The sequence below is a fragment of the Schistocerca americana genome, chromosome 8 (assembly GCF_021461395.2).
Source record: "Schistocerca americana isolate TAMUIC-IGC-003095 chromosome 8, iqSchAmer2.1, whole genome shotgun sequence".
Taxonomy (NCBI): domain Eukaryota; kingdom Metazoa; phylum Arthropoda; class Insecta; order Orthoptera; family Acrididae; genus Schistocerca; species Schistocerca americana.
In genome coordinates, this window is record NC_060126.1 from 295,994,407 (window position 1) to 296,018,147 (window position 23,741).

Genomic DNA, 23,741 nt, shown 5'->3' on the forward strand with positions numbered 1-23,741 from the left:
GTCCTCAAAATTTCTTTCACGAATAGCATCCTTTAATGGCCCAAACAGGTGGAAGTCCAACGGGGGCTAGGTCAGGGGTGTAGGGTGGATGGGGAAACACTGTCCAATCCTGTTATTTTCGATGTGTTCAGCAGTCCTCAGATTTGTGTGGGGCCGAGCATTATCGAGTTGCAGCAAAACATCTCCTCGGCTACTGTGGCGCCAAAGCCGCCAGAACCGCATCTTGTGTTTTGCTAATGTGTTGGCATATGGTTCTGTATTAATGGCACCGTCTCTTGGCATCACATAAATGAGAGTCACACCCTCACCGTCTCAGGACACAGTGATTATGACCTCACCGCCGGAAGCACTTGCTTTGATTTTTTTCTTCTGTGGGGAGTGAGAATGGCGTCATTCGATTGACTGTCGTTTTGTTTCAGACTCAAAACGGTGAACCAAGGCTTCATCACCTGTAACAATCAGGGACAAGAAATCCACCCACTCAGCTTCAAAACGTTGCAACAAATGAAGACAAATGTTCTTTCTGCACTATTTGTGACCCACCTTTAGACACTGTGGGACCCATCTTGCACACAGTTTTGAATATTCAAGAGTGCGGATTATTGCATCAACACTTCCTTTGCTGATTGACAGATGTAGCGCCAACTGCCGCGTCGTAATGCGTCTATCCTTGCGAATAACATCAGCTCGATGCAACATGTCTGGTGTGACAGCCGTGAATGTTCTCACCGACACCGCTGCAAATACTGGAGCTACACCGAACCGCCTTCTCATGACCTCACCTCCCGTGCCCAGCAACTAACTGCACTTCTGTCGACAGCAGATGCTCCGTAGACTTTGCATAAGCGTTTGTAAATATTCCCAACAGTTCCTTTCTCTCCAGTGAGAAATTCGATGGCGGTACATTGCTTGAAACGTACAGCACCTACAGATGCCATTTTAAAACTGTTCTACTGCTGCGCCATCTGTCGGAAGTGACGGAAACTTGGCGCGCTCACTAAGGAGACTTCAGATAATACATACGTAACATTTAATACTCGTAGCATTGTTTTCGCTGAGAAAGAAAATGCAGTGCATTACTTTCTGGGCAACCTTCGTGTACTACCCGTCTGTCCCCACAGCTTACCCCTATTCTTCTCAGAATTTTGAACACCCTGCACCGTTTTAGACCGTTGAACGCCTTTTCCAGATCGACCAATCCTATGAACGCGTCTTGATTTTTCTTTACTCTTGCCTCTATTACCAACCGCATCGTCACAATTGCCTCTCTGGTGCCTTTACCTTTCCTAAGGCCAAACTGATCGTCATCTAACACATCTTCATTTTTCTTTCCCATTCTTCTTTATGTTATTCTTCTCAGAAACTTAGATGACTGAGCTGTTAAACTGAATGTGCGATGATTCTCGCACTTGTCAGCTCCTGCAGTCTTCCGAATTGTGTGGATGATATTTTTCCAAAAGTCAGATGGTATGTCGCCTGACTCATACATTCTCTAAACCAAAGTGTAGTCGTGTTGTTGTCACTTCTCCCAATTATTTTAGAAATCCTGATGGAATGTTAGTCTTATTTGATCTTAAGTCCTCCAAAGCTCTCTTAAATTCTGATTCGACACTGGATCCCATATCTCTTGTAGATCCACTCCTGTTTCTTCTTCTATCACATGATCTTTCCACCTACCCAGTCTCTCCTCTGAATTTAACAGTGGAATACATGATATACCTTTAATGTTACCACCCTTACTTTTAATTTCACCGACGATCGTTTTGACTTCCCTATATGCTGAGTCAGTCCTTCCGAGAAGCATTTCTTTTTCGATTTCTTCACATTTTTCATGCAACCATTTCGTCTTAGCTTCCCTGCACTTCCTGTTTATTGCATTTCTCAGCAACTTGTATTTCTGTATTCTTGAATTTCCATGAACATTTTGGTACTGCCTTCTTTCATCGATCAGCTGAAATATTTCTTCTGTTACCCACGGTTTCTTCGCAAATACCTTCTTTGCATATATTTTTTCCTTTCCTACTTCTGTGATTGTCTTCAACTCTACTATCTACTGGACTATTCTTTATTGCTGTATCTACAGCCTTAGAGAACTTCCAACATATCTCACCATGCCTTAGTAATTCTGTATCACACTTCTTTGCGTATTGATTCTTCCTGACCAATCTCTTAAACTTCAGCCTACCCTTCACACTACTACGTTGTGATTTGAGTCTATATCTACTCCTGGATAAGCCTTATAATCCAGTATTTGATTTCGGACTATCTGCCTGACCACGATTCGTAATATAATTGTCAAAAACCTCCCTTGTTTGCTGCCTGCTGCTACGAAACCAAAACTTGACTGTTCAGATCTAAGACCAAAGCTCAACTGTCTGTCTCTCCTCCTTTATTCATGATCAACAGATGAATTTCGTGCACATCTTCCCAAAGCAAGTATCATCTGTAACTCATCTCTGTGCAGCGCTGCTTCTCTTCCGAGGCTGCGTCCGCTTGTCTAAAACGTGTAAGCAATGCAAACCTTACGAATGCCACCCCAGACATCCAAAAAAAGAAAAATTCGTATGAAAATTTAGACGCACACTTTTCAATGGCTCCACAGTGCCTTAGTGTTTCTTTTACCAGGCGAGTATGGTCGACAACGTGTGACCACCACAAGACTGACTCACCGTATTGTGGGAAAGCGCATAGTAGCCCCTAAATATCTGCGCCTGTCATCCTAGAACATGTAATAGACTTCCTGCAACATTCTGTGTGATTCCACACCATTACTCGGAGAATTACCGTTCCATGCGAAGGCTCAACACAAAATGCTGCTTTTAGAGTGAAGCCGTGAACAGAAATAATGGAGTGTTGATGAATTGAGCCGCATTGTGTTCAGCGAAGAATCGCTGTGGTACACTACCCCAGAAGACCGTCATCGACGTGTGTGGTGGCGACCCTGTGGCACAGTCCATTTTGGAGGGGCATAGCGGTGACGTGGTGTGGGTATCATCGTATATGACTTCGGGTCAAGGCTCGTACTGATTGATGGAACACTGACGGCACAGCAGTATATCACGGACGTCTCGTGTCATCTCTCATACAGTAGTGTCGTGCTCGTCCACGTATGGTACGTTTCTCTGTGGTCTGTATATTGTTAATGTGCTCCCTTGTCCGACTACATTCCCAGATGTGTTTCCAATATGGGACTAGATCGGATATCAACTCCATCCCAGTGCCGTTAACCAGGATATCACGGACCAGTTACAACACTTGTGGACCGGCTTGTCTCAGGAGAGAGGATACAGCGACTTTATGACATCGTTCTCAACTGAATGAGCGCATCCATCCAAGGCAGAGGGGGCTGCAACGTTTTGCTGGTAATTGGGTTCATACTGCCCACTTCATTGAAAATTTGACTCGATTTTCGTCAGTGTGATAACATCACATGCTCTCTCAATCTGTGTACTTTCATTTCGTCTGTCCCTCCCCTTCAGGATGCTTTAATTATATATTTATTTATTTAATTTTGTTAGGCAGTGTATATAGTCCAGCCAGGTAGATTGTTCCATCTACAGTGTATCGAACATTGCTATCCAATTTCTAACCGTGTAACATTATCTGAACATTTAATGGAGACCAACGAATCCGTAAAAGAGATTAGCGACAGCATAAAAGTAAGTCACACTGCAGTTAAATATTTGCAGAAAAGGAAAAAGCTTCAACATTTATTAAATGAGCAGAATGAGTTCAATCCGAACAGGTTGTGCCGCTTGTTTGCTGAGGTTTTATAGCAAATTATGTCAGGATGTGATTTGTAAATATAGCTATGAATCTTACGTTCCAAATGAGATGTGAAGACTTTTACAGCCGGTTGTCTCAGTTACTAGTGAATCCTTCGGGTTGAACGGTCTTGGTCAAAGAAATGTTTTCGTTCCCGAAGCTGCGTTGAACATCTTCAGACATGCTTCTGGTTCCCTGGAGGCTTGTCGGCTGACGAGAGAGACGTAGGAGAGAGGCAGCAAAACTACGAAAGGGGCGTGGTAGAAGTCCGCGCGTGATCGGCAAAGATAATCGCTGTCATAAGTCGCCTTAACGATCGAACTTTCATGTGTCAAAGATGCAACTTACCTAACAATTCAGTACAGCTGCTGTCCAGACGTTTCTAAGTTTTGTATCTTCTTTTTTTCTCTAAATACTGTTCCCACGTCTATGTTTTTCAATCACTTCTCTATAATTCCGGGGATAACACGTTGTCTTTGTAGATAAAATTTTGGTGTCGAGAAACTTCATGATTTCCTGACTGGACTAAATACGGTGCTACATCTGAGCTTTTTATTTTTTATTAGGTAAAGACTTTCATATTTCTTCGGATATATTTTCACGCTTCTCTTTAGAGTTCCAATATAGACGTTAACATACGTACTTGTACACTGCTTGCCGACAGAGGAGGTCATTTATCCTTTACAAGTATGGTGGTCTGACATATAAGTTTTATTAGTTTAAAAACCAGTCGGAAGTCACGTTTCTACAGTAAATTCTTACCGATCTGTTAAATTACTTGTTTAAATAAGGGGGAGATAAACTGTGTTCTTGCGTTATTGTTTCTTATCCTTGTCCCTCGGTGTACTGTTATTTTAGCGCAGAGCTCTACTTCCTTTTCTGTATAGCAATTCTTCTTGAAAAACTGCTTCAGATGTTTTGGTTCGTCTTGTGTATGTTCCGGTGTTAATATTCTTCAGTCTGTAGCAGCTAGAGTTTTAATGACATCTTGCTTTTGGCGTGAATGACAGATGGTCATTAAGTTAGGATTATCTCTGCCGATCACATATAAACTTCTACCACGAGCTTAGTCAGCAATCGACGATCACGTGACAGTCTGGTACCAGTTAAGGCCCCTACACAGGCACAAAGTTATCTTGCTAACGTCCCGACCGACTGCACTCAGCGATTACGGCGCCACCCTTTTCTTGTTATTTGTTTGTCTGAAGTTCATTGAGTCTGTGTTCTAGAGACCCTGCCTGGTTTTACACAGAAACAAAATCGGGACTTTTCTTTGGCTGCTTTAGAGGTAATAGGGCGAAACAAAAATAGCTGTGGACAAAGAAGTGGCTTATGTAAGGAAAGAAATTCACCACCTTCTGTTACTGGGATCCGATGATTTCCGTAATTATCCAAGAATGGATGAATCATGCCTTAAGGAGCTGCCGAATATCACCAAAGCATTCTTAACGAAAAAGAGTACGCTCATGAGAGAGGCTGTAAGCTGTGAGGGATCGTTGCTAGCTACACTGTGATTTCTATCCAGTGGCAGAAGTCAAGAGAACCTCAAATTCAGTGCTGCTGTATCCCCACAAATATTAACAATAATCATTCCTGAAACCTGCAGTGTGATTTATAGTTGACTGAGATAATACATAATGGTAAAGTGAAATAAATAAAACAAAAGACGTGTGTGTAGACGTTATTAATTTATTTCTCTATATAGCATTAAGGTGGAGCTATAAGTTTAAGAATCTCACTTCAACTACACATGGTGTGGGCACACATGATCTAATAAATAGTACAACACATACAGAGGAAAAGAAGCATTTAGCAACTGTTACACATGTGAAAAAAATATCCCCACACTTTGCTCTTCATAGCAGACGCCCTGGATATTTGCTAGAATTTTTTAACACTTATAACGATGAAGTAAGTATGTTTTATGGATTAACGTCCATTTACTGTCGATAAGTCGGTTTTTGGATTTCATTTCCAACAAGTATCGGAAATAAAACCTAAAAAGAGAAACTTCTCTGTATGGGCCTGACGAAAAATTATGGATTTGTTAAAAAATAAGAAAAAGTGCTTCATTTCTTGCATCTGTATTGCTAAGCTCCTCGCATGGAGTGTCCAACAAACATCTGCAACTCTGCATTTCTCCAGAAACTCTGTCAAAGTTTCGTCCGCCTCGCACCTTGTCATGTATATATTAGAACTGTGTATGATGCCTCGCATAGTGACAAAAGCCGACCTTTTATCGGGCGGTTGTCCTGACAGCGCTACAGTTGGCACAATTTATTGGCAGAGTGGAGTGTGTGTGCAGTGGGTGAGGGGGTGAGGGGTGGGGAGGGGGGTGTCGGTAGAAGATGTTCCTGCCCGCCCGACCACCGCCCGACAAGCTTATCGGTCTGCCAAACCGCGTACACAAGTCCAATTTGTCGGTCGGTTGGTCGGTCGGCCGGTCGGTTGGTCGGTGTTTGTGCAGGGCAACTTCATACATTATCTACAGCGCTCCATAGCGAACAGTGTGTTTCTTTAAGGGGGTGACACGCTTAGTCCGGTAAGCGTACACTGTCCGGCCATAACGCAGTGTCCCTTGCAGCAGGCGAACTCCCGCGGCCGGGGCTGGTGAAGAAGCAGCCGTCGTGGACGATCCTGAAGCGCGCGGCCATCGTCTCGTCCTCGGGGTCCCGCGAGGACGAGAGCAGCGACGCGAGCGCCGTGTCCGCCCCCGCGGCGCTCGACCGCACCGCCGCCGAGGGTGGAGACGCCGCCGCCGAATCCGACCTGGTGCCGGGGGCCACGCCTACCGACACGCCCTCCTCGCCTGCGCGCCACAAGGTAGGTAGCCTCCTGCCCTCGCTATACTGGCCACCAACTCTCATCCAGTGACACAAGGCAGGAAGGGAGTTGTGACGGCTCATTTAGTGAGGCTTTAAACTCCATACCGGTCGTTCTTACGTTGAAGGGGCAATGTGGGAAACCGGGTACCTTGGTTGCTAGGAAAATATATCTCTAGATAATGGTCTCCAGAGAAAGATAAGAGACGGTGAACATTGCGCCGCATCCCTGGGAAGCCGGAATGCCGGTTTACCTAAATGGGCAACCTACAGTTCACAAGACTTGGTGCCAACGTGACGTTTTCAGCGGCACATGCAGCTATCGAAGACCGCAGGAACTGCACTTTAGTTAGCGTTCGATGCAGTGCTCTCGGGAGACTATCAGACCAATTGTGTGATTGGGTTGAAGAGTTCCTAGATTACAGAACTCAGCATGTCATTCTCAATGGAGAGAAGTCTTCCGAAGTAAGGGTGATTTCAGGTGTGCCGCAGGGGAGTGTCGTAGGACCGTTGCTGTTCACAATATACATAAATGACCTTTTGGATAACATCGGAAGTTCACTGAGGCTTTTTGCGGATGATGCTGTAGTATATCGAGAGGTTGTAACAATGCAAAATTGTACTGAAATGCAGGAGGATCTGCAACGAATTGAAGCATGGTGCCAGGAATGGCAATCGAATCTCAATGTAGACAAGTGTAATGTGCTGCGAATACATAGAAAGAAAGGTCCTTTATCATTTAGCTACACTATAGCGGGTCAGCAACTGGAAGCAGTTAATTCCATAAATTTTCTGGGAATATGCATTAGGAGTGATTTAAAATGGAATGACCATATAAAATTAATCGTCGGTAAATCAGATGCCAGACTGAGATTCATTGGAAGAACCCTAAGGAAATGCAATCCGAAAACAAAGGAAGTAGGTTACAGTACACTTGTTCGCCCACTGCTTGAATACTGCTCACCGGTGTGGGATCTGTACCAGATAGGGTTGATAGAAGAGATAGAGAAGATCCAACGGAGAGCAGCGCGCTTCTTTACAGGATCATTTAGTAATCGCGAAAGCGTGACGGAGATGATAGATAAACTCCAGTGGAAGACTATGCAAGAGAGATGCTCAGTAGCTCGGTACGGGCTTTTGTTGAAGTTTCGAGAACACACCTTCACCGAGGAGTCAAGCAGTATATTGCTCCCTCCTACGTATATCTCGCGAAAAGACCGTGAGAATAAAATCAGAGAGATTAGAGCCCACACAGAGGCATACCGACAATCCTTCTTTCCACGAACAATACCAGACTGCAATAGAAGGGAGGACCGATAGAGGTACTCAAAGTACCCTCCGCCACGCACCGTCAGGTGGCTTGCGGAGTATGGATGTAGATGTGGAAACACTATATTCGATTAACAAAAACATATCGCTCTTGGTACGATTTATTACAATTAAACGTCACGAAATGATGTAGAGACGGTTAAGGACTTCAATGAGGTCTAAGTTACCGTATACAGGGCGAGCAACCACTGCTTCATTGCGGTAAAATGTAAAGGTTGTGTGGCTGGGGCCTCCCGTCTGGTAGACCGTTCGCCGGGTGCAAGTCTTTCGAGTTGACGCCACTTCGGCGACTTGCGCGTCGATGGGGATGAAATGAGGATGATTAGGACAACACAACACCCAGTCCCTGAGCGGAGAAAATCTCCGACCCAACCTGGAATCGAACCCGGGCCCTTAGGATTGACATTATGTCGCGCTGACCGATTAGCTACCGGGGGCGGACTTCATTGTGGCGTAATGGTTACAAAGCATGGAGCTAAGACTTGCAAAAGTATCTAAGGAGCTGGTTCGCATCCTGCTGGATCTAACTTTTTTTTTACCTTCGTGTTCCTATAAAGCTCTAGGACTTTCTTATTAATTGAATAGAGGTATGTTCTGTGATATTTGATGTTAGGTACATATAAGATGTCTCTCTCTCTCTCTTTCTCTCTCTCTCTCTCTCTCTCTCTCTCTCTCTCTCTCTCTCTCTCTCGGGTTCGATTCCCGGTGGGGTCAGGGATTTTCTCTGCCTCGTGATGACTGGATGTTGTGTGATGTCCTTAGGTTAGTTAGGTTTAAGTAGTTCTAAGTTCTAGGGGACTGATGACCATAGTGCTCAGAGCCATTTGAACCATCTCTCTCTCTCTCTCTCTCTCTCTCTCTCTCTCTATCTCTCTCTCTCAGCAGTTATCTGTCATTGTCGTTAATTTACAAATTAAGCATGAAACACGCAAATGCGAATAAATATGCGAAACTCATTGATCATCTGGTAAAACAGACTACCAATCACAAGACTTGGTGCAAACGTAGAGAAAAGACTGACACACTTGCAAAAGAACTGAAAGGCAACTTAGTCTCAACTGAATATAAGGTATACAAGACAGTTTACGAACTACTGCTTCTAGAACACTCCTTTTGCAAACAAACGTCTTTAACTGAAGCCCATTTTCAACCACCAGTACTACATTTTTCGTCATTTTATTGCTTTTTACCAACACCGACCAGTTTTCGAAGGATCCTCAACATGTTGTTGTTGGTAAGGTGTAGGATTGGTAAGCAGGACACATGGGCAGCTGGAGTGGAATGCTGACCCCATTTGAGGATACAACCATTTATTTTCATCACTTTAATTAAAAGAGAGCACTGGTAACAACACAATGATTAATTAGTATTTACAAATTGCGGTGACCTATGCCGATTATTTATTTGTATAGAAGCAATGAGAATAATTCAAAAAAATTGTAAAGAAAAAATAGCCTTACGGCCCCAACTATAAATTAATAAAAAAATACTTTACACAAATATAACCTTAAAATAATTCAATTATCAGGCCTCGTGATTATGAAAAATAACAATTTGTAAAAGCTATGAGGTTTCAGAAATACTCAAATAGCAAGATCTCATAAATACGTGAATTAACTATTATAGGAAACATTCGGAAATGTGATGTTAGCCTGAAAGATCTACACAGCAGTCAGAACATTCTCAACGTTTGGCGTTCACACCGGCCGCGCGTCTGAATTCCGTGCTCGAGAGCTCAAGTGACAACAACAGGCAGGAGGGCCTGCGCACACCAATAACGGCTTCTAGAACACACAAACCCAGTATTCACATGGTTCACATGGCTCTGAGTACTATGGGACTTAACATCTGTGGCCATCAGTCCCCTAGAACTTAGAACTACTTAAACCTAACTAACCTAAGGACATGACACACATCCGTGCCCGAGACAGGATTCGAACCTGCGACCGTAGCAGTCACGCGGTTCCGGACTGAGCGCCTAGAACCGCGAGACCACCGCGGCCGGCCAAACCCAGTATTAATACACAGTTCACAAAAACCAACAGCCATCCACTGGGTAGCGCCAAATTCAGGAAGAGCTGTTAAACATTATAGTGTGACAGTCGCAGTTACTATTAAAGCAATAGTTCAGTAACAATCTCCAATGATATGAAATTTCCACTTTGCAAATTTATAAAGCGCACTAGCTCATGCTGATAGTGACCAGACAATCCGCACACATTCTTAAATACCAAAGCACCGTTTGACGGCGCAAAATTTTTACTATTATAGTTGCCAAGTGGATCAAATGGCTCTAAGCATTATGGGACTTAACATCTGAGGTCATCCGTTCCCTAGATTTAGAACTACATAAACCTAACTAACCTAAGGACATCACACACGTCCATGCCCGAGGCAGGACTCGAACCTGAGACGGTAGCAGCAGCGCGGTTCCGGACTGAATTGCCTAGAACCGCACGGCCACAGAGACCGGCTATATTTGCCAACAAGGAACAAGTTTGCAATTCCAATTTAAATTAGCGGCGGTAGTTTTATACAGAGAATAAACTTCGATTCATAAAATTGACCACTTAACACACCAACAATAATAATAAAAAAAAAGGAATATCCGAATACCGGCCACACTTGTAATTCAAGGTAAATGCAACGGAACCAAGGCACAGCGCAGTTACATGGACTTGCAATACCAAGTATTTCAGACCCACGTTCAAGTGGTTTAAGGAATGACTAGCGAAAATCAAAGTGGCTACACGGACCAATCACATCGGAAAGTTCCACCACAAAATGGCTCATCATTTAAAGTTAGCCGGCCGGGGTGGCCAGTCGGTTCTAGACGCTACAGCCTGGAACCGTGCGACCGCTACGGTCGCAGGTTCGAATCCTGCCTCGGGCATGGATGTGTGTGATGTCCTTAGGTTAGTTAGGTTTAAGTAGTTCTAAGTTGTAGGGGACTGATGACCTCAGAAGTTAAGTCCCATAGTGCTCAGAGCCATTTGAACCATTTTTTTAAAAAGTTAGTTCAAATGGTTCAAATGGTTCAAATGGCTCTGAGCACTAAGGGACTTAATATCTAAGGTCATCAGTCCCCTAGAAATTAGAACTACTTAAACCTAACTAACCTAAGGACATCACACACATCCATGCCCGAGGCAGGATTCGAACCTGCGACCGTAGCGGTCGGGCGGTTGCAGACTGAAGCGCCTTTAACCGCTTGGCCACACCGGCCGGCTTTTAAGTTAGTCCAGGAGCTCGCGGTTAACATGGGGGCCAGGGTAAACTCCCGCGCTCTCCTCAGGATTCGAGATAGACACGACTCTTAAACAGGGCCTAAGTTGACCAGTGAGTGCTTCCGCACTCCACTTCCGCTCGCCGCCAGACCCAGGCTCCGGAATGTCAACACGTGCGTCTCCGCAGTACACCAAGCGCCGACTGACTACTCGCGGTGCTCCGTGCGCTGTCTTCACTCTGACACTGCGGCCGATCGAGTCTCCGTCATTGCCCGGACCGCATGTCCGCCACTGCACCCGGCCGAGTCTCGCTTCGCGAACCGCGGCCGTCCTAATTAGCGGGCGCTAGCCAACCAGGACGCCTCGAAGCGCGTAACTTCGACAGAGAAACTATCCTGCCAAGAGCATCGCAGGAAGTCATTGCTCGGTTGTTTTGAAGCGGCATGTGTACCTGCAGACGCCGAGCAGAGCAGATGCACCAGCAGCTGTAGCAAAGCAGCAATTGTCTGATATACAGTAATTTATAATGGTTTCTGTTCTTTTTTCATGTGCATCTGCAAAGAAGTGAACTATACTTGTGTATTTTTCTGTGTAGAGTAGTGGTTAGCAAATTACTGTAAGTTTTTGTGTTTACGTGTATCTTGGGGCACATCCGTGTGTAAAGTGGCTTCCTAATGTCACGCCACTAAGTTTAAATCTCGTGCTGGTACACACCATTTAGTTTGGATAAGTGCATTCTAGTTTGCACTTTTATCTCGTGCAGTAGCTTTCGGGTAAGCAGAGTTTCTAGAAACAGGTAACTATTAATACATCCACTTCAAAAGAGAAAATTATTTCTACTTAAGAGCTTGTCGTCTCAAGGCATAGTGAGAAATCTGCAGAGTAGTTTTCAGCGTTTCTGTTTGTTATATTTTGCGCACATTCCAAACTCAGTAGCGCCATTTGAGATATTACATCTATTTTTACTCACTGCGATATGGCTAGGGACTGTTATTTTTGTGAGCGGACACAAGGAGAAGTGTCTGCTGTCCTTAAACAGGTGGTATCAGCGTTGGCTATAGACGATATTCTTCTCGCTAATGGACTAATGCTCAAAGCTGCGGTGACACTGGGACGCTGGGGACGAGACCTGCGACATCTCTGGACCCATTGGAATTCCCTGGTGATCAAGGTGTCGCTGCATCTTCTGATACGCAACGTGTGACCGGTCTGCCCTCACTCGTGGTGGGTTCACCTATCACTGGACGGCAGGCGAAAGAGCGAGCAGGTCGCGCGGCTGGCTCCCTACGCCTTAATAACGGGTACGAGGTGCTACCCAGCGTTGATGACAATACTCTGAGCCAGCACGGGATGCCTCTCCTGTCGGGCCAGAGGCCGACTTTGCTGCCCAGTCCGGAGAATTGTGGAGGGTGGGTACGCTTATCGTTGGGAACTCCAATATTAGGCGGGAGATGGAACGCCTCAGGGAGGTAGCAGGCAAGGAGGGAAGAACGCCAGTGTGCACCTGGTATGTTTGCCGGGGTTTCATCCGTGATGTGGAAGCGGCGCTGCCGGCGCCTATAGAGCGCACTGGGTGCAACTGGATGCATGTAGTGGCACATGTCGGCATGAATGACGTCTGCTACTGGGGTTCTGAGGGCATCCTAGCCTCCTTTGGGCGGATGGCCGATTTGGCGAAGGCAACTAACATCGCGCGCGAGGTACAGGCTAAGCTGTCTGTTGTAGCATCGTACCAAGGGTTGGTCGTGGTACTCTGGTTTGGAGCAGAGTGGAAAGTCGAAACTAGAGGCTCGGACGACTCTGCGACGGTATCGGATGCAAATTTCTCGACGTCCGCTATCGGATATAGAATTTTAGGTTGGTTCAAATGGCTCTGAGCACTATGGGACTTAACATCTATGATCATCAGTCCCCTAGAACTTAGAACTACTTAAACGTAACTAACCTAAGGACATCACACAACACCCAGTCATCACGAGGCAGAGAAAATCCCTGACCCCGCCGGGAATCGAACCCGGGAACCCGGGCGTGGGAAGCGAGAACGCTACCGCACGACCACGAGCTGCGGACTAGAATTTTAGTGTTCCCCTTAATAGGTCGGGGGTGCACTACATGCAGGAATCGGCTACTAGGGTAGTGGAGTACGTGTGAGGTGTACACGCGGCTTTTTAAAGTTAGAGACGCCCCTCTCAGGATCAAAGACGATTTGCCTAATTAGCCACAATGTCCTCAGAAAACTTTCGTCGTCACTGATCAGAGACGGAGATGGAAAAGTTAATACGATTTTAGTAAACTGCAGGGGTATCTAAGGAAAGGTCGCACAATTAGTATTCCTTACTGAAGGTTATAATCCACAGGTACTATTAGGAACTTAAAGGTTCTTGAAACCAGACGCTAATGTCAACGAAATCCTGAGTTCAGGTTGGAATATGTATCGTAAGGAAAGGTTAGTCGCCAATGATGGAGGCATGTTTATTGCAGCAAAGAATTCAATAAAATCTAGCGAGGTTAACACGGATTCCGATTGTGAATAATTCTGGGTGGAGTTAAATATCAAAGATCGGTCAAAAATGATAATCGGATGCTTCCATTGATCGCCTGGGTCAGAACTTCTAGTAGTAGGGCGCTTTAGACAGAACTTTCAGAACATCGTTAGTAATTTTCCTGATCATGCCGTTGTAATAGGGGGGCGTCATCTATCAAAACTGGTGTCAGAGACAGAGATTTGTGTGACATTGTTCTGGACGTCTCGTCCCAAAATTACTTTAAGCGGATAGTTAGAGAACCAAATCGTGAGAGTAACATCTTAGACCTGACAGAAAACGGACCTAAATTTATCGAAGCAGTTAAGTGGAGGAAGGTGTTAGTGATCATTAGGCTGTGATAGCATAAATTACAACGGCTCTTACAAAGAATCTTAAGAAAGATAATAAGATATTTTTGCTTAGCAAGAGTGACAGTATACAAATTTCAGAGTATCTGAGAAATCAATATCAAATATTTGGTGTTGAGAAAGAAAATGTAGAACACAAATGGAATAAATTCAAAGGAATCGAGCAATATGCCCTAGACAAATATGTTGCGAGTAAGGTCGCAAGGGATGCGAAGGACCCACCATGGTTTAATAGCCGTGTTATAAAACTGCTATGTAAACAAAGAGAACTTCATCTCATATTAAAGAAAAGTAAAAACCTAGCTAACAAAAACTGAACGAAGTCAAAATGAGAGTAAGAAGAGCAATGAGAGAAGCGTTCAGTGACTTTGAAAGTAAAACTTTGGCAACCGATCTGAGAAAGACCCTAAGAGGTTTTGGTCGTATGTGAAATCAGTAAGTGGGTCAAAATCATCTATTCACTCGCTCACTGACTATACTGACACCGAAGCGGAAGCTAACAGAGAGAAGGCCGAAATACTGAATTCGGTCTTCCGAAATTGTTTCACCGCGGAAGATCGTAACACAGTCCATCGTTTTAATCGTCATGAGAAAGTCGAAATGGCAGATATTGTGACGGCCGATCGCAGAATAGAAAAACAACTACAATCGCTTAATAGTAGAATTTTTTAAAAAATCAATACTTCCTAATCTCTTCCTTATCTATAGCACAGCCTACATGAGTACACAACTTCCCATATTTGTAAATAACGTAACTTTGAGGTTAACGTAAAAGTAAAGAAAAATCGTAATATCCTGTTCTTTCTACTTGAGGTGTGTGCTATTATTCTGACCGTCCTGTTCGCCTCAAGTATTGGGACTGAACGATCATAAAAGTCGCTGGTCAGCTCCTTTCGTTTTCGATATAGCGTGTGAGGTCCAAATGGCGTCATGTAAAGCACCAAGTCTTTTGAACTGTAGGTTACCCTACTTAAAGCCGTCGTTACACGACCACTCATTCGAACGTCAACGTTGGGCGTGCTGAGATTCTGACGTCACAGAATGGGAAACGCACATTGGGGAGTCTTTCTGAACGTGTAGAGCAATATCAAACATCACAGACACTGTGAACGTTGTTTGAACATAGGCTATTCAGGTGGATGAACGCCAACTACGTCACATGAACGTCGTATAGAGTCGGGAAACCCATACTGGCTTTCAGTCAAGGCCCGTACTTTGCGGGTTTTAAGTTATAAACTACGTCGTATGACTATATATCATTTCAAACCACAAGAAAATTGATCTCTCGAAAAATCGTCGTTTATTGGAACTATTTGTTTAAGCAAATTAACGGGAAAAGTTGTACTAAAGAATTTTAGAATTTTGAATTGCGTGTTATAAAAGTACGCCGTTTCAAAACAAAGGCAAATTGAAGATCCTACAAAAACACGTTGTTCTTGGTACGATTTGTTATAAATAACGATTAATACGTTCAGAAGGTAATAATAAGCAAGGCAACTTCAACGAAGCGTAACGAATACCCGATGCACAGCTGCTCAGTGAAGGTTGATGTGTATTTGGTTCGCGTCTCACTGAATCCAAGTTTTCTTTTTTTACTCACCTTCTCATTTTCTTTCAGGTTCTGAGATTTAATTTCTAATTTAATAGAAGTATATTTTATTATATTCGATGTTATGTAAATATAAGTGCTTTCTCTCTAAGAGAGTTCGCATTACTTGTAGTAAGATATTTTGCATCTTCTTGTTTTTTGTTGCAGTGGTCCTCAGTCAGAAGACTGGTTTGCTGCAGCTCTCCATGCTACTCTATGCCTTGCAAATTTCTTCATCTCCGAATCACTTCTGCAACTTACATGCTTCTGAATCTGCTCACTGCATTCATATCTTGGTCTCCCTCTACGATTTTTAACCCCCACACTTCCCTTCAGTGCTAAATTGGAGATCCCTTGATGTCTAAGAACGTGTCCTATCTTCCAGTGAGTTGTGCCACAAATTTCTTTCTCCTCAGTTCTATTAAGTAACTCCTCACTAGCTATATCATCCCCCCCATCCAACCTTCAGCATTCTTACGCAGTATCACAATTCAAAAACTATCATTATCTTCTTGTCTAAACTGCTTATCGTCGATGTTTCACTTCCATACATGGCTACACTCCATACAAGTACTTTCAGAAATGACTTCATAACATTTAAATCTATATTAGATATTATCAAATTTCTCTTATTCAGAACCACTTTTTTGTCATTGCTAGTCTGCATTTTACATCCCCTCTACTTCGGCCGTCATAAGCTATTTTGCTGCCCAAATATCCGAACTCATCTACTACTTGAAATGTCTAGATTCTTCATCCTATTCCTTCAGCATCACGTGATTTAATTCGACTACATTCCATTATCCATGTTTTGCTTTTGTTGGTGACCAACTTATATACACCCTTCAAGACATTCCCCATTCCGTCCAGCAGCTCTTCCCAGTCCTTTGTTGCCTCTGACAGAATTACAATGTCATCGGAAAATCTTAAAAGTATTTATTTCTTCTCCCTGAACTCTAATTCCTACTCCAATTTTTTCTTTGGTTTCCTTTACTGCTTGCTCAATGTACAGATTGAATGACATCGGGGATAGGTACAACCCTGTCTCACTCTCTTCTCAGTCGCTGCTTTTCTTTCGTGCCCCTCGACTCTTATAACTGGCAATTGGTTTCTATACAAGTCGTAAGTAGCCTTTAGCTCCCTGTATTTTACCCCTGATACCTTCAGAATTCCAAAGAGAGTACTCCAGGCAACTTTGTCAAAAGCTTTCTCTAAGTCTACAAAAGCTATATACATAGGTTTGCCTTTCCTTAACCTATCTTCTAAGATACGTCTAGGGTGAGTATTCCCTATTGTGTTCCTAGACTTCTGCGAAATCCAGACCGATCTTACCCGAGGTCAGTTGCACCAAGTCTTTCCATTCTTATGTAAAGAAATCGTGCTAGTATTTTGCAACCATGGCTTATTAAACTGATAGTTCGGTAATATTCACGCTTGTCAGCATCTGCTTTCTTTGGTTTTGAAATTATGTCATTATTCTTGAAGTCTGTGGGTATCTCGCCTGTCTCACATATCTTACACAGCAGATGGAAGAGTTTTGTCACTTCTGGCTCTCCCAAGGCTATCAGTATGTCGAACGGAATGTCATCTACTTGGTCTCGCGGTTCTAGGCGCTCAGTCCGGAACCGCGCGACTGCTACGGTCGCAGGTTCGAATCCTGCCTCGGACATGGATGTGTGTGATGTCCTTAGGTTAGTTAGGTTTAAGTAGTTCTAAGTTCTAGGGGACTGATGGCCATGGATGTTAAGTCCCATAGTGCTCAGAGCCATTTGAACCATTTGTCGTCTACTCCCGGGGCCTTTCACTGCTCTGTTAAATTCTCCTCACGGTATTACGTAGCCAATCGCTTGTATTTCACATGTCCTAAAGGCTCTCGTACTGGATAGAACCAGTGTCAAAAGCCTTAGTCTTTAATTGCAAAATAAGAATTATAAAATAATTTTTATCTTATATAGAACACTGTTGAAAATTTGGATCGCACTATATGAACAGGGACTTTTATATGCTTATGTCCGTACATACTGATCACAAAACTTTCCTTTTTGCCTTATAACATGTTCAGGAATATTGAGGATTTCATTTATGCATACTACAAATGCAACAACACGCCTAGCATATGCGTTTTAAAGAGCATATGTGCGTCTTCATAGATCTAACATAAGAATTTTATGCCCATCCTTTTCGTAAACATACTAAGATAGAAACAGGTGACAACTGCCGCTGGAGCGCACTCCGATCGAGTACACGGCGTTGAGGTATAGGTCTACGTATCATATGCGCAAGCAGGGTCGCTTCTTGGCGTTCACCAGGACGTTAGAGAAGTCAGTTCGTTGCACATTAAATACCGAGGCGGGTACTCTAAGCCTATTTCGAAACTCCAAACGCATGTAGGTCGGTAGCTGCAAAGTGTTACTGTCTTGTTAAAGACAACAGTTGTGTTTTCTGGATGACAGTTACAGCAGAAAATTCACAAGGGAGGAGCAAGCAAGGCAGAAGGACAGTGGGAAGCCGGTTATCCAGTGTGAGCAATCTTCTGTGAGTGCTTAAGAGACGCCTAATGAAAAAAAGGTACAAAGAAGGCAGCTGCGAAGAAACCGTGGGTAACTGATGAAATACTTCAGCTGACCGACCAAAAAAGGCAGTATAAAAATGTTCAGGAAAATGCAGGAATACAAAAATGCAAGTCACTTAGGAATGAAATAAACAGGAAGTGCAGTGAAGATAAGGAGAAATGCCTGTGTGAAAAATGTGAAGAAATGCAAAAGGAAATGATTGTCTGAAGGACTACCTCAGAGTATAAAAAGGTCAAATAGGCCCTCAGTGAAATTAAAATCAAGGGTAGAAACATTAACAGTGCATTGAGAATTCCACTGTTAAACGCAGAGGAGAGAGCGGATAGGTGGAAAGAATGTGTTGGTGGCCTCCATGATAGAGAAGACTTGTCTGACGACTTGATAGAAACACCAGTCGTTATAGAAGAGAGAGGGGATCCTGCATTAACCTCAGAATTTAAAAGAGATTTCGAAGACTTAAGATGAAATAAGGCGGAAGGGATTGATTACATTCCATGAGAATTCCTAAAATCACTGGGTGAAGTGGCAGCAGAACGACTTCAGTACACCTTGGTGTGTGGAATGCTTGAGTATGGCGATATACCATCAGACATCCGCCTCATCTACACAATTCCAAACTTCAGGAGTCGACAAGTGGGACAATTATTGCACAATCAACATAGTAGCTCATGCATCCGAGCTGCTGACGAGAGTAATATATAGAAGAATGGAAAGGAAAGTGAGGATTTGTTGCATGAAGATCAGTTAGGCTTTAGGAAAGATAAAGGCTCCAGAGAAGCAATTCTGACATTGCGGTTGACAACGGAAGCAAGACTAAAGAAAAATCGAGAAACATTGGTAAGATTTTTTGACCTGGGTAAAGCGTTTGATAATGTCAAGTGGAGCAAGATGTTCTAAATTCTGAGAAAAATAGGGATAAACTATAGGCAAAGATGAATAATATACAATATGTAGAAGAGCCAAGGGAGAACGATGAGAGTGCAAGACCAAGAACGAAGCGGTTGGATTAAAAAGTGCGTAACACAGGAATGTAGCCTTTCACGACAAGCGCTCAGTCTATACATCGAACAAGCAATGATGGAAACAAAAGAAAGTTTCAAGAGTGGTATTAAAGTTTAGGGTGAAGATTCGCTGCTGAATTGGCCACCCTCAGTGAAAATGAAGCAGAATGACAGAATCTGCCGAACAGAATGTACACTCTAACAAGTACAGGATATGGATTGAGAGTACATCGAAGAAAGACGGAAGTAATTAGAAGTAACAGAAATGATAACATCAATAAACTTAACATTAGGTTTGGTGATCACGAAGTAGATAAAGTTAACGAATTCTGCTGCATAGGCAGCAAAGTATAATCCATAGCTGACGGAGCAAGAGGGACATCAAAAGCATGCTGTCACTGGAAAAAGGGCATTCCTGGCCAAGACAAGTCTACCGATACCAAATCTATGCCCTAATTTGAAGAAGAAATTTCTGAGAATGTATATTTGGAGCACCGCGTTGTATGGTAGTGAAATGAAAAAAATGAAATGATCGTATGGCATTGTTGGCCGGGAGGTCGCATGCGGGGAAGTTCGGCCGCCGTATTGCAAGTCCTTTTTAGTTGACGCCACTTCCTTGACTTGCTAGTCAATGATGCTGAAATGATGATGAAGAACACACAACACCCAGTCATCACGAAGCAGAGAAAATCCCTGACCCCGCCGGGAATCGACCCCGAGCTCGGGAAGCGAGAACGCTACCGCAAGACCACAAGCTGCGGACGGTAGTGAAATATGGACTGTGGGAAATCGGAAAAGAAGAGAGTCGTGGAATCTGAGATCTGGTGCTACAGAAGACTTGAAATTCAGGTGGAGTCGTAAGGTAAGGAATGAAGAGATTCTCCGGAGAATCTGCGAGAAAAAGAACATATGAAAAGCATTGACAAGGACAGAAGATAGAATGGTACAACAGCTGTTAAGACAGAACAGAAAAAGTTCCATCATATTAGAGGGAGCTATAGTAGGTAAAAAGTGTAGAGGAAAACAGACATTAGAATACATCCAACAAATAATTGAAGGCATAGGTTGTAAGTGCTACTCTGAGGTGAAAAGGATGCCACAGGAGAGGTATTATTGGCGGATAGCATCAAACCCGTCAGAAGACTAATGACTAAAATAAGATGAAATAGAAAAGAAATCAAAAATGGATATCGGAGTACGAGAGCGGGAAGGGTGAGGCGTCAGTGGGTGTAACGTTGATGTTGACCACCCAGGGGTGGACTGGTGAGCGCGAAGTCCGCCGACAGATATGAAAGAAGCAGTGGGGACACTGCACGATGGAAGAGGGTGAAGGATCTATGTGGAATGGTGGAAAGCGTAGAGACACGGTATGCGCAATTCAAGGTAGGAGCGAAAGGGAACTCGTAGTTGGTTTACGAGTTGTAGGTAACAGAGTTGGACCTGTAGTGTTCACTTTCTGTGGCTGGCATCAAGGAGAGCTGCGAGTTATTAAGAGTGTTACTGAGACTTATCAACGTCTTCGCAACTACTTGGAGCCAGGAATTGCTAATAGTCTAATCCCCCCATGAACCATGGACCTTGCCGTTGGTGGGGAGGCTTGCGTGCTTCAGCGATACAGATAGCCGTACCGTAGGTGCAACCACAACGGAGGGGTATCTGTTGAGAGGCCAGACAAACGCGTGGTTCCTGAAGAGCGGCAGCAGCCTTTTCAGTAATTTCAGGGGCAACAGTCTGGATGATTGACTGATCTGACCTCGTAACACTAACCAAAACGGCCTTGCTGTGCTGGTACTGCGAACGGTTGAAAGCAAGGGAAAACTACAGCCGTAATTTTTCCTGAGGGCATGCAGCTCTACTGTATGCTTAAATGATGATGACATCCTCTTGGGAAAATTATTCCGGAGGTAAAATAGTCCCCCATTCGGATCTCCGGGCGTGGACTACTCAAGAGGACGTCGTTATCACGACAAAGAAAACTGGCGTTCTACGGATCGGAGCGTGGAATGTCAGATCCCTTAATCGGGCAGGTAGGTTAGAAAATTTAAAAAGGGAAATGGATAGGTTAAAGTTAGATATAGTGGGAATTAGTGAAGTTCGGTAGTAGAAGGAACAAGACTTTTGGTCAGGCGAATACAGGGTTATAAATACAAAGTCAAATAGGGGTAATGCAGGAGTAGGTTTAATAATGAATAAAAAAATAGGAATGCGGGAAAGCTACTACAAACAGCATAGTGAACGCATTATTGTGGCCAAGACAGACAAGAAGCCCACGCCTACTACAGTAGTACAAGTTTATATGCCAACTAGCTCTGCAGATGACGAAAAAATTGAAGAAATGTATGATGAAATAAAAGAAATTATCCAGATAGTGAAGGGAGACGAAAATTTAATAGTCATGGGTGACTGGAATTCGGTAGTAGGAAAAGGGAGAGAAGGAAACGTAGTAGGTGAATATGGATTGGGGCTAAGAAATGAAAGAGGAAGCCGCCTGGTAGAATTTTGCACAGAGCACAACTTAATCATAGCTAACACTTGGTTCAAGAATCATAAAAGAAGGTTGTATACATGGAAGAATCCTGGAGATACTAGAAGGTATCAGATAGATTATATAATGGTAAGACAGAGATTTAGGAACCAGGTTTTAAATTGTAAGACATTTCCAGGGGCAGATGTGGACTCTGACCACAATCTATTGGTTATGAACAGTAGATTAAACCTGAAGAAACTGCAAAAAGGTGGGAATTTAAGGAGATGGGACCTGGATAAACTGACTAAACAAGAGGTTGTACAGAGTTTCAGGGAGAGAGTAAGGAAACAAATGGCAGGAACGGGGGAAAGAAATACAGTAGAAGAAGAATGGGTAGCTCTGAGGGATGAAGTAGTGAAGTCAGCAGAGGATCAAGTAGGTAAAAAGACGAGGGCTAGTAGAAATCCTTGGGTAACAGAAGAAATATTGAATTTAATTGATGAAAGGAGAAAATATAAAAATGCAGTAAATGAAGCAGGCAAAAAGGAATACAAACTTCTCAAAAATGAGATCGAAAGGAAGTGCAAAATGGCTAAGCAGGGATAGCTAGAGGACAAATGTAAGGATGTAGAGGCTTATCTCACTAGGGGTAAGATAGATACTGCCTACAGGAAAATTAAAGAGACCTTTGGAGATAAGAGAACCACTTATATGAATATCAAGAGCTCAGATGGAAACCCAGTTCTAAGCAAAGAAGGGAAAGTAAAAAGGTGTAAGGAGTATATAGAGGGTCTATACAAGGGCGATGTACTTGAGGTATATATTATGGAAATGGAAGAGGACGATGAGAAGGGAGATATGATACTGTGTGAAGAGTTTGACAGAGCACTGAAAGACCTGAGTCGAAACAAAGGCCCCGGAAGTAGACAACATTCCATTAGAACTACTGACGGCCTTGGGAGAGCCAGTCCTGACAAAACTCTACCATGTGGTGAGCAAGATGTATGAGACAGGCGAAATACCCTCAGACTTCAAGAAGAATATAATAATTCCAATCCCAAAGAAAACAGGTGTTGATAGATGTGAAAATTATCGAACTATCAGTTTAATAAGTCACGGCTGCAAAATACTAAAGCGAATTCTTTACAGACGAATGGAAAAACTGGTAGAAGCGGACCTCGGGGAAGATCAGTTTGGATTCCGTAGAAATACTGGAACACTTGAGGCAATACTGACCCTACGGCTTATCTTAGAAGCTAGATTAAGGAAAGGCAAACCTACGATTCTAGCATTTGTAGACTTAGAGAAAGCTTTTGATAATGTTGACTGGAATACTCTCTTTCAAATTCTGAAGGTGGCAGGGGTAAAATATAGGGAGCGAAAGGCTATTTACAATTTGTATAGAAACCAAATGGCAGTTATAAGAATCGAGGGGCATGAAAGGGAAGCAGTGGTTTGGAAGGGAGTGAGACAGGGTTGTAGCCTCTCCCCAATGTTATTCAATCTGTGTATTGAGCAAGCAGTGAAGGAAACAAAAGAAAAATTCGGAGTAGGTATTAAAATCCATACAGAAGAAATAAAAACTTTGAGGTTCACCGATGACATTGTAATTCTGTCAGAGACAGCAAAGGACTTGGAAGAGCAGTTGAACGCAGTGGATAGTGTCTTGAAGGAAGGATATGCGATGAACATCAACAAAAGCAAAACGAGGATAATGGAATGTACTCGAATTAAGTCGGGTGATGTTGAGGGAATTAGATTAGGAAATGAGACACTTAAAGTAGTATAGGAGTTTTGCCATTTGGGGAGCAAAATATACAGGATATAAAATGTAGACTGGCAATGGGAAGGAAAGCGTTTCTGAAGAAGAGAAATTTGTTAACATCGAGTATAGATTTAAGTGTTAGGAAGTCGTTTCTGAAAGTATTTGTATGGAGTGTAGCCATGTATGGAAGTGAAACATGTACGATAAATAGTTTAGACAAGAAGAGAATAGAAGCTTTCGAAATTTGGTGCTACAGAAGAATGCTGAAGATTAGGTGGGTAGATCACATAACTAATGAGGAGGTGTTGAAT